This window comes from Myzus persicae, unplaced genomic scaffold, assembly GCF_001856785.1.
Source record: "Myzus persicae strain clone G006 unplaced genomic scaffold, MPER_G0061.0, whole genome shotgun sequence".
Taxonomy (NCBI): domain Eukaryota; kingdom Metazoa; phylum Arthropoda; class Insecta; order Hemiptera; family Aphididae; genus Myzus; species Myzus persicae.
The window spans coordinates 302,220-314,355 of record NW_019101471.1 but is presented as its reverse complement, the minus strand read 5'-3'; the positions used below and the strand labels follow the sequence as shown (position 1 = coordinate 314,355).

At 34.3% G+C, this 12,136-nt stretch overlaps 1 protein-coding gene across 2 annotated transcripts in view; it reads left to right on the top strand.

The window, feature by feature from the left end:
* The window catches only part of LOC111029242, a 96,887-nt gene that overhangs the window by 70,337 nt on the left and 14,414 nt on the right, over positions 1–12,136 (top strand). The window lies entirely within an intron of this gene.

Below are 12,136 nucleotides of genomic sequence, written 5' to 3'. Positions count from 1 at the left end.
AGTTTAATTGAATGTATAGTACCTATTGCATTATAATAATAGATAACTATTGTATTATAGGTGTACGAATTGGGTTGTAAATTGCATTCGTGAGATTTCTATTATATATTTAAATTCCAAGTCGATTAAAATTTCCATGTAAATCGCAGTTATATATTAATGGGCAAGGTTATAGTAACCATCTAAGTGATGATATGAAAGCCACTAAAATGGTCGCCCACCGACGTCATATATATTAGGTATTGTATTTGTATCAAACGGTTTCTGTAAATAGTAATATGAATTATTGCGGCTGTGATTCGAAAACAATAATATTGTGCCGAGGGTGTAGCAGAATTTTGAAGTGCACTTCGGTGGTACTCACGTTACATAACGTTCTAATTTTCCCGAGTACGGCGTATATTATTATACGGGAGGGAAATTCGCTAAAACACATCATATTTTATAATTCGAAAAATATAACAAACAGTACCTATAGAGTTCGCGGTCATAACAATAATGTTATTATTATTCTATTTATATAACGTTGCGATCGATCGAAACTTTTAGTGCGCGGTTCTGAATATGTACCTATAATATTATTATTATATGGCGAATTTTTCTTCCATCGAATATCGAATCCGTTCGCATGGTACTCTCGAAGTGCTCATTATATTAAAACAGCAGGCGAAAAACTGCGTTTCGTCGCATTCGGCAACGGCTCGCAGATTTGTGGCACTATACCAAAACGGTTTTGTAGTAATTGTCTTGCTTCTCATCCGTATACGATTGCCTAGCAGGCCATTTCATCTGCAACGCAGCGCGGCAGGATAATTAATAGACTGTTGAGCTGACGTAGGTTTCAGCTGCAGCGTATAAACATAAATAATTATAAGATACGAAGACTGTAAAGCCCATCGACGATCGACGGAACGAGCGACCGCGTTTGTTTACCCGAAGACTTCGCGTTGCCTCGTCGACATTGCGTCTTTTCGCGGCGAAAACTAAAAACACAATAAAGCGTACAGTGAAAAATTACGGTTCAGTCGGTTCCCGCGAAGTATTCAGCTGCCTTTATAAGATTAACCGACAGAAAGACAAGTCCGACAGGTGCCTGCAGCGTCTGTACGACTCGCATGTGCCAATAAAAATACCAATGCTGAATACGAATAGGTATACGTATTATTATTATTTCTTATAGTCTGCTCCAAGAACTGACGGCGGTGTGACTCGTGCTTCTACTTTACAAAAATCCGCGGCAAGCCATGATTATCGGAGTGCATAGATATTTTTTTATCGCACGACAAACCCGCACGTTATGGATCCATAATATAGCTCTACGATTACGCACCGTGGTCGTATATAATATCGATAGCAAAATAAGTATAGGCAGTATAGATGCGAATGATATGGGTCACTATGTGTGTTGCGTATAGTCTATAAAAGTTATACAAGTTAAAACCATTTAACCCTGCATAAGCAGTTTTGCCAATGTCGACCAATATATTATACTTTCTGCAGCACACCTATAGGCACACGCCGTGAACGATTATAGTGGAAATTCGCCTTAAGAATTTTCCAATGAATCGGCGATCCCGGAGCCGGCGAAACGGCCGCGTCAACATCCGGAGAAAACCACGAGAATCCGGAGAACCTGCATTAAATAACGTATTCGTCGTCAATCTCGGGCGAAAAATAAAAAAGGTTAAGTTGATTACACGTAACGCAACGTATACCGTGAAATTAAACCCAACGGAGATCGATCCGTTTCCGAACTCACGACTCGCGCAATATTTAATTATATTTTTATATCGACATGCACAGTTTCCGGTTCATCGGAAAATTGGTCGAGGAAAAATTCGACGAAAATCCCGTTCGGCAGCGGCACTTGGAAGCATCAAACACCGTAAATCCGCATATCGTCAGAGAAAATTTAAATAAATAACGTTATCCGGATTTGTTATTTTGTTGTCGAGCAAATATATAGGATTTCATATATCGAATGAAATATTGAACTTTTATCTTTAAACAGATTGATTTTTTTATTTCTCAAGAATAAAAGTAAACGTTAGTATAACATAATATTTCTTTTTTTTTCGTCTACTGCTACGAGTTCCCTCATATTGCTGCAAACATAGAATTTATTGACGAATTATACCGTCGGAAATATTATCGTATACACGTATTGGGGAATTGAAGACTATCGTGATAATTTATATATTTTCCAGTAAATATTAATAATTATAAAAATAAATTGAAATATTTCATGAACGTACATAAAATATTCGATGGTGTCGAGAGTTCGAGAGTCGACCTTAGTATATATAGGTAGATAATTATGTGCACCGGTTTATTCGACATTGAGATTTGCATGGTTCCATTTTTATCCTAAAATGTGACGCCGTCATAAAATCGCGCACGCGTTCTATTTATCGACTTAAATTATGTATACCTATAAGGCAGGTGCCTTTATATTATTATACTCGAAAAAACAGTACCATTAAAGCGAATGTTTACGACGATACGAAACTGGAAACGACATCTGCAAATTTATCCTGCAAATAAAAATCATCCTCAATTGTAATTTACTGTTCATTAAATCCACGTTGGTAATAAAATTGACGGAAATTAAAACATCAGTTTCTTAAGCCATACATAAATAATAGGTACTTACCTTATAATAATGTAGGTTTTCGCATACCTATCGGGTGTATACAAATTCGTATGGTCTATAGTAGTCGTATTTCACTTAAAATAAAGAGTGACTATATATATATATATGTGTGTAGGTACGTACGACACGAATTCGGAATATTTTATTACTGTGCGGGCACTCAAACGGCCCTAAAGTGCTCTGTCAACGAATTATAATGTCTTTTTTTAAGTTCCGACCGGAATATATTTTCGTCTAAGTGTGTATTGATACCTACTTACAGTGAACCGACCGTGTTTGTTTCGGACAACAAATATAATATCATTTCGATTCGTCTTACACGAACGAGTAACTATATATACACGTATAATAATATATTATAGTGTTCAGATTATTCGGACTAAGCGTCGCAAACTTAAACGTCAACTGCAGTATATTATATTGTTATGTACGTTGGATATGCGATTGGAAGTCTGCTGAATTTTGCTATACGTCATCGTCGCGTGCATATTATTGTGTATACGTTGATAGATAAAAATCCGAAATAAAATCGATTAACAAACGGATCGTTTAATGAACCGATTTAAGATTGAAAAAAACAACAAAACAAAATAAACTATTACGGCAGTTTTACTCATACCGTTACAGTAATGTCATTTATTTTCTCTCTCTCTCTCTGAGCGTCTATCAGTCTCTCGATCGAGTTAATAATTAACATTATGCGTTTATAAATTATTATGCAGATGTGCAGTGCTCGCGCGTTCTGTAAAGCAAACGCCCGTCGGCCATTTTAGGTATAATAGTATACTATTCTGAGTATTCGTTTCGTTTATAAAACAGTAATAATAAGTACATAATATATTCGGTATTTCGATTACAATAATTTTAAGTGTAAACGAACTTTAGCCGAAAATACGAATTAGGGTCGGTCGGAAGGAGTTTGCACGACTTTATCATAACGTAATAAAATAATTAATGTAATAATAAGTTTAAAGACGAATTCGCGGTAGAAAACACGAGACGCCAAACGTTAACTGTCTGAGCAGGCCGAATTGAAAATGTTGAATTTCCGCCACCTATAATACGACAGGTTATTTTTTCTTTAATAATGAAATTATTCAAATTTTGATATTTTATAAGTGTGAATGAGGATCATATTTTAAATTATTTAGATTTGTCGTATCATTAAAATAGTAACCTGCTGTAGTGCTGTGTATCTCCTCCTTTTTTTTTTTTGAAATGAGCTCCGACCATTTTTCGGTAAATTCTAAAACCGATGATTTTTCGGAAACATTTTATGTGTCTAAATTTAAATTATTTCGACTAGTTTCTGATTTATAACAATGTATATACTAAGGATAATAGTCTTTAAAAACGATTTTACGAAAATATAAAATATATTATGTAATATTAGATAATCTAGTATTTTATTATTATTGCACTAGGAAAATGTTTACAAACCATAAAATGGTGATAGGTTAACATAAATTACAAATCATCATAGCTGCCCGATATTACCCTAACCCATTATTATGGATCTATTATATCCTTAGCACACAAAGTAAAATATAGCTCATAAACTATGAGTCAAATTATAAAAAGAAGTCGATATCGCCACTCCAGTGGTATAAAATATCCAAGTATTTGAAAATGTGGCACGTATAATATAGGTAAGTATGTTCGAAATCTGAAAAAAATCAACATTTCAATAAATTCGTTATGCGGTGGGAAACCGGGGGGGGGGAGGCAGCACGCTCGGCGAATTAGCGAAGCACCAATTAGTGACCTGCGAGTTTGCAACCATGAAATTGGAATTCATAACCAAAATCCCAACCCCTCTAGTCGAATTGAATTTTGTATACTTGGAATACCTGCAGGATGGCGTCATATCTTATAGTGTGTGCTCGGACCATTGGCAAATAAAAAACACGCAAATCGTTGTGCACAGATTATTGGTAGGTAATAGCTACGAAACAGGATTACGTCGTATACAATGGCGTAACAATGATACATGTTTCGATTCGCTGACCTAATGATAATAACAATATTATTATTATAATGCGGGAACGAGAAAACGACGTTTGTTAATCGAAACGTAGATTTACAATAATAATATAATATTCCTACATAATATAATATAATATCATAAGCCGCACACGGACGTGTGTAATAAATCGTTGGATACGCGGTAAAGCACGCGGTGGAACGTACATTTAATACCTGGTCGTAGGCAGCGGTATATCACAAAATCTCAAACCGCTATTGCAAAACCAGACTGCGGTCGCGACAGTTTATAATAGCGTCGCTGCCGCCGATTTGTGTCCACGTGATATGCAAGTACATAATATATATATATATATATATACTCTCGCGTCTCCAGTAGCCAGCGATCCGTCCGAATCCCCATGCAGGTAATATGCCTTAAAATATGTATACAAATCGTATATTGAATAGTTATGACAACAATCTGTGTGTGTGTGTGTGTGTGTGTGTGTGTGTGTGTGTGTGTGTGTGTGTGTGTGTGTGTGTGTGTGTGTGCGTGTGTGAAATACGACACAGCCACCGTACACATTGGCGGTATAAAATGGACATGTTGTATAATATGCGTGTAAGTATGTTGACAACGTTTTTTTGTTTTTAGATTTCAGTAAAAAACGATATTTCACAATGGTAATATTATATTATCGTCGATCGCGTTCGATTGTAAAATCCAAGACGCGTGTAATACGAGCGATTTATTTGATAAGTAACCGCGGTTATGAACGACGACGTTGCATAACAGGTGCGAGTATACCTTTTCGATAGTATAAAGGCTGGCGCTAGAAACCTCGAGGCGTAATGGTTGCTGCGTCGGCGGAGATAAAATAGTTTCATTTTTTTTTCTCCGTATAAACTCGAAAATAGAAACACTAAATCACGCGCGGGTAGTGTACGAGAATATATTATTATATGACAAGACGCATAAATCGAACCGTATAATATGACGGATTCAATATTCTCGTTGTCATAATATTGTATTATATATTATTACCTGCAGGGTTGGGATTTTATAGCACTTAAAATTGCGTAAATATGTGCTATAACGTGACCTCGGCTATCGCTAAATATGCGTTAAAAATATGCAATACAAACAACAAAATATGAAGAAAAAAAAGGAAATTTATTAATTAATCAATAATCACTTACAAATTTGAAATTATTATACGTAGCTTGGTCACTCCGGTAAGAATCCTAAAGGGCTGTAAAAAAATTACCCAATTAATTATTTTAATACTATTTAAATAAAAAGTAAGCGGTTTAAAATGTTCACCTTGAGTGTTACATTGAATTATTAAATGCTTGGCCAGATTATCGAATTTAAACTTACGGCGATTGTCTGCCAACAAAGTCTTGTACGTCGAAGTTGAACGTTCGACGTCCCCTGAATCTCGATACAATTGGTGCGTATTTGAAATATACAATATCGCTACATGTAAGTTCGATAAGTAATTCACCAATATTTGTATTTTCTTCACCATCCAAGATATTTGAAATATGTTTTAATTTAGACAAATTTTTTTTCTAAAATGTTTTTTTAATTTGAGATATATATAATGTTTACCATGTTCACCATTTAGTGTTTTCAACGTTCCTTCGATATTTTCAATAATATTTAATGATGTGGCTAAGGACAGACTTGCAATTTATCAATGGCTACAGATAAAATAGAAAAAATAGATTTAATGTACGCTAGGTTATTTTCAATATTAGGTTTGTCTAAACATTTTTTTGCTTTTTGAATACTAATCGCATCATCTTGGTCGAGTAATCCAATAATATGACGAACAGCTTGTATATTCTCGCAATAATAGGTAGCTGCATTAATCCAGATTCATCCCCAGCGTATAATAACTATTTATGGCGGCAAGTTTACTCCAGGAAGTTTATTTTTAAAAATTGTAACCGACTCTGAGCTTTTTGTTAACACTTGCTATTACTTGCTACTGCTACTTGCTATTTTAAAACCAGGTTACTATACGTCAAACCGAAAGGCAAAAATGCAATGTAACACACAAGCACGGGCACACGAGACTACTGTATGAAATAAATAATTGACTATACGATGTTGATAATCGTCGATTAATAATCGCAGTAGAAATCGATAAAAAAACCCAACAAAATCAGCAGATAACAAAAATTAGAACCAAATACCTGATACGAAATTATCTTAGTATTATATTATACCTAAATATAATCGTTATACAGCGTTGCATCATCGTAATCGGTCTATTTACTCAAAAAAACCCAAAAAATAATTTATTATCCATTTGCCCGTGCCATTAGTATACTGGTTCTTAGAGGTGTACTACTGACATTCTGCGATTTTACACTACGTTAATAACTGAAAGTTAAATTCTGAGGTACAAAAAAAACAGTTCAACTTCAGTTATAACCAAAATATAAGAGACTTGTAATAAATAAATTAAGACAAATAAGGTAGGCGTGTGCTTTCAAAAATCAAACGGTTGTCTTAAAACTTTAGTAGTGTACAAGGCATCAACAGAATCTATAGTGTGAATCGTAGTATTTCCATATGTGGGGGGAGGGTTGTACGAAACAACTGTATAGAGAGTTAAATAAATACCCATTAATAAAAATATGAAATAAAATATTAAAAATTATTCTAAAAAAGGATTCGAAGTGACATTGAAGATATCGCACAAAATACTTGTACGGTGATATAAATCAGTCATAATCAGTAAAATGATTATTTTACAGAGTTTCAATATAGTTTACATCATCAAAAATAATCTTACTTTTAGAACTGAACAAGGATATAATATACCAGATAAATATCTAATATCAAAAATACCAACCACATATGCACAAAAATTAATAGAATCCGTACACGTCTTAAATATAGGACAAATAGTGTACAATATATTACCAATATATATATTGTTGTAATAGTTTCAAGATTCGTAAAAAAAATTACATTTTGACCTAGACATACTGAAATTCTCAACAAAATGATTTGCTAAATAATTAATATAAAATAAAAACATATGGGAGCTTCTGATTTGAAAACAGAACTTTGTATCTCCACAGGACACTCTTTAAATCGTGCAAAAAAAAAAAAAATAGATAGTTATGTAATTTGATCTTGAAAAATCGATAAACCAGATTTTGCATGACTTCGTTATTATAGAATAAAGGGGTGGGCATCGTGGTTGGTGAATAACCACTCTGTTTCTAATGCGTTTACTCGTATTCGTAAATGTTGCAGTAATATTTACTACAATTATTATTTATATCATTGAATTACGACTTGCCATTCTTCCGTTTGTTTTCTATATATTATGATTTATTGTCGTTGTGCCGAGTCCCGGAGCTGTATTATAGCTGTTGCGTTTATACAACTACGTTTATACAACTACTGAAATTTTTAATACATCGTTATACACGTATATATATATAATACGCCCAGATATCGAGTAAAAAAAAAAAAAAAAACCTTAAAAGCGCGTAGATCGAACGGATTTATTGCCAAACAGGATAACCTATATCGGCCGAACAGAAACCCGTCAATATGACGTCGTACAATATACCTACTCGCAGCTTGTCCGCATAATATTATAGTAATATGCCTCTCGGCCGTTGATGTTGTGCAGTGTAACTCGTCCCGTTGCAGCTCGCGGACGCGTTTCTTTTGTGGAAAAAATACCATTCCGTCGACGACTGCATAACAATATTGCGCGTAAAAATTGTCACGCGCGTAATTCACATATTGTTGCGATACGCATATTGCGAATCCTATTTAGTTAATAATATTTGTTGTATTAGCGTGCACACCTGCAGCGGTGCGAGATTGTCATCGGACACCGGTGATGATGAACGGGTGTTTCGTTACGACATCGAGAATAATAAATATATATTGTAATATTATAATTATAATTTATAATTATTATGTCCGATTGTCGTGTGGCGAGTTATACGCTCGCGGTCGGAACGCTTGTTGGGAGTATTATAATATTATGCTAACGAGTCGATCAAAAGTAGGTGCGATACAGACGGCAGAGCGATTCGCAGAGTGCGCTCTCTCCTATTTTTTTCCTCGAATTATGAATTTATTCAAATACACATTTTTCGAACTTTAATCGTTTACTGTAAACTGTTTAGCAGTTCGTTGTTTCGAAATTGTTGACGTATTAGAACAAATAGTTTCGAAATGTATATACTCGGGATAATAGTCCTTTAAAATGTGTTTACGAAAGTATCAAATATAATATTTTAAAGTTGGGTCATTGCCATTTATTGTAATCGGACTATTCCTATACATATTATAAAATGTTTATGTTTAAAATAAAGGAAGTCGTTTTTTGTTTTTAACGAATCGAGTTGTAACGCCGCTGGGCACTCGTTGAATTGCACGAAAAAATCCATCTATTCAAAATAAATTGAAATTATGGTTCTCAAGCATATTTAAAATTCCAAAATTCGGAAGTTGAAAAATTATTATTATTTATTTATTATTAAAGGGGCGAAATGGAGAGACGATCACGCTCTGCATAACACTACTGACTACCTCGCCTATACCTATTTCGAACGTTAAAGACGTTTTTCGCGAACGTCATCGTCCGTAGACGTCACACGGAAAGTCTACAGCCACACATGCCTATACATAATAACATTGTCATTTGCCGTCAATGCGTTCCATTTGTAATCTCGTTTTCGTACTATACATAATATAACGATGGGCCACTTTAGCTGATCAGCGCAACATATAATAATAATGTAACGTATTATAATAGACGTATAGATTGGAACAATGCCATTTGGCTTTCTATTTTTTTCTTCATTTTTTTTTTCACGTGCACCTACAAATAAATGTGTTTCGACAAATAAAAGTTATTAATCATGTACGCTCGAGCGAGAGTGTTACGCAAAAGATGGATATCGCGTATAATATATCATAATATATCGTGGTACACGCTAGCGATTTATAAGCGTGCCAAATTTTTTAAATTCGTATGATATTACCTACTCCAAAGTATGATCACAAATTTCAAACAATGAGTAATAATCTTTAGACACTATAATATGACATAGTGGGTGTTATATGGTGGTCAGGGGTATACTCGCCCGGGTTAGATACCTGGGTTGCCGCAATGTATATAGGTAGGTCATTTCCGTTACATCGTTTCGAAATTCGTAAAATTTCCGAGACGTTAATATTTCAAGTGCATAATATATATAATATGTATATCAATACGGGCCCACTCGTAGCTATACAATAACGATCACGACACTATATAATATACATATATATAGGGCCGAGTTTGCGAATTGTAAACGACCGACAGGACACGTGTGCTTGAAAAACGATCGACACATCAGCCAAAGACGTATGAAATCATTTCGAACGGCCGTTACGATATTATATTATTTCCAAACGACTTGAAATTAATTTAATGTATAGTTTTCGCCGTCCGTCGCATAATATGTGGTGCGAGTGCAGTGTGTCTAGAAAGTTATAGGAGTCGTTTTTCGCATTCGCGACTTACGCGTGCGTATTTAGAATTGATAATAAATAAAATAATATACATCAGTGCAAGTGCCCACACTAATATGTATCGAGATTATTACGATAACGCGTCTCGTTATTAAACAGTTCGGGCGTACATTAAACGTATATCGCTAATTGAATTCGATTAATCTCTAATCGTCGGGACTCTGTCGTCATCGGATATCGTGTGAAACGCCGGACAAAAATTTAGGGTTTCCAATATAACTTTCATTTGCTGCAACGTAAAAGTAATGAGTATAATACATTATTATAATGGTCCTACGCGCCGAGTTTGTCACGACGCGTATTTCGAAGGCACTGATCGCAACAATCGGTGTGTGAAAATACCGATAATTGATTGTACGTACCTATATTTATTTCGCTCGCTGTGAAAGCACAACACTCTGTAATGCGGACAATATAATGTAAAGACCGATTCTACGAAATTGTCGCGTGTATTTTGTTGTAAAACGGCAACTGTCCGACGTTAAAATACATCTAAATGTAATAGGAAATTTAGAAATCGTTATGAGAAAAAAATTATAAAATCATGCGAGTTACAGACTTGGAACTGCAAATTTTCAAGATATATATAGTTTTGGAATTAGCTGCTCGAAAATCGTTCCACCGAGAAATTCAAAACCAAGGAAATTTTTAATGCGTATGGCAATGGCCATCGACAGGTGTCGCCAGCACTTGATGGAAAAAAAACTAACATTTTGGAATCATTGTTTAAACGCTAAGCACTCCTAATGAGAACGATTCAAAGACGGCCAAAACCACCTTATAACCTATAACCAAACTAATGTAGCTAATAAAATACATTGCATTTGTAAATTATGATCAATTCCAATTAAATATTCTTCACGATTATAGAACTAACAATTTTTTTAATGCGTGTAGTTGTTTTTATTACTTTAATTATTAGTTTTCGTAATGTATACGGATCTTATTATCTTTATAGGTGCGGCTATTCGCTAAAACCTATAAAAAATATTTATTCACCAAACAATAGAGTTAAATAATTCGTCCATATACAGGGTGTAATTGTAAGCTTTGTACACATAATATTATACAGTATGAAATTAAAAACAATTGTTTTTTGTGCTATCGTTATTCGTTATACCCTTTGGAATTATATCTGATTGGAAAATCAGTACACTGTGTAATACGAGACGGGGAAAAGGTGTTGGGAAAATGTCTAACGGGGAAATATACTACGGGGATTTGTCCGCGAATCCTTTGATCTACCTAGGAATTTCCACTGAAGTGGGGCCCAGCTTAGCATTTGGACACGACGTGACAGACGGCGTAACTGAAGACCCTGCTTAAGGCATAATAATATTTTCGCGTAAGGTTAATATTTGGAAAACGTGTCACATGGTTCTATTGATATTCAATTTTTTTTTAGATACATTGTTTATACACTCAATACCGTCGGGGGACAGATCGAGGAGTTCGTGACCGATGAACGACGATTATAATTGATTTCCATCATTGTCAGGCTATTTCCTTTTTTTTGCACTCGGCGCGTTAATGATACATTGCAGTGTTTGGGTGCTTTTAAATCAAATAATAATTGATTGTAATAATTACTAATTTTGATAATAAACGTCATTCAAATGAGAAACCAAAAAATAAAGAATATAGAAATATGTCTCGAAAAGCAAAACCACCTAAATGTATCTATATTAGTAACCTTTTTTTTTAAGATTGCTCTTAACGAATATGCAATGGATTGTAATTTGTAATTTTTGATTTTTTTAGTAAAACCTGAATTTATGAACTATATACTGCCATATATGATTGTTCATAACCATTGATTGTATTTTGAAATGTATAATTCAAATGTTTGCGATAAAAACGTTTGATGGTTAAAATAAATGTAATTATGTCTGTCGGTTATTGGGGATGAGCTGTGTCGAATAATATTTTACCCTTAGATTACAGTTTTTCGT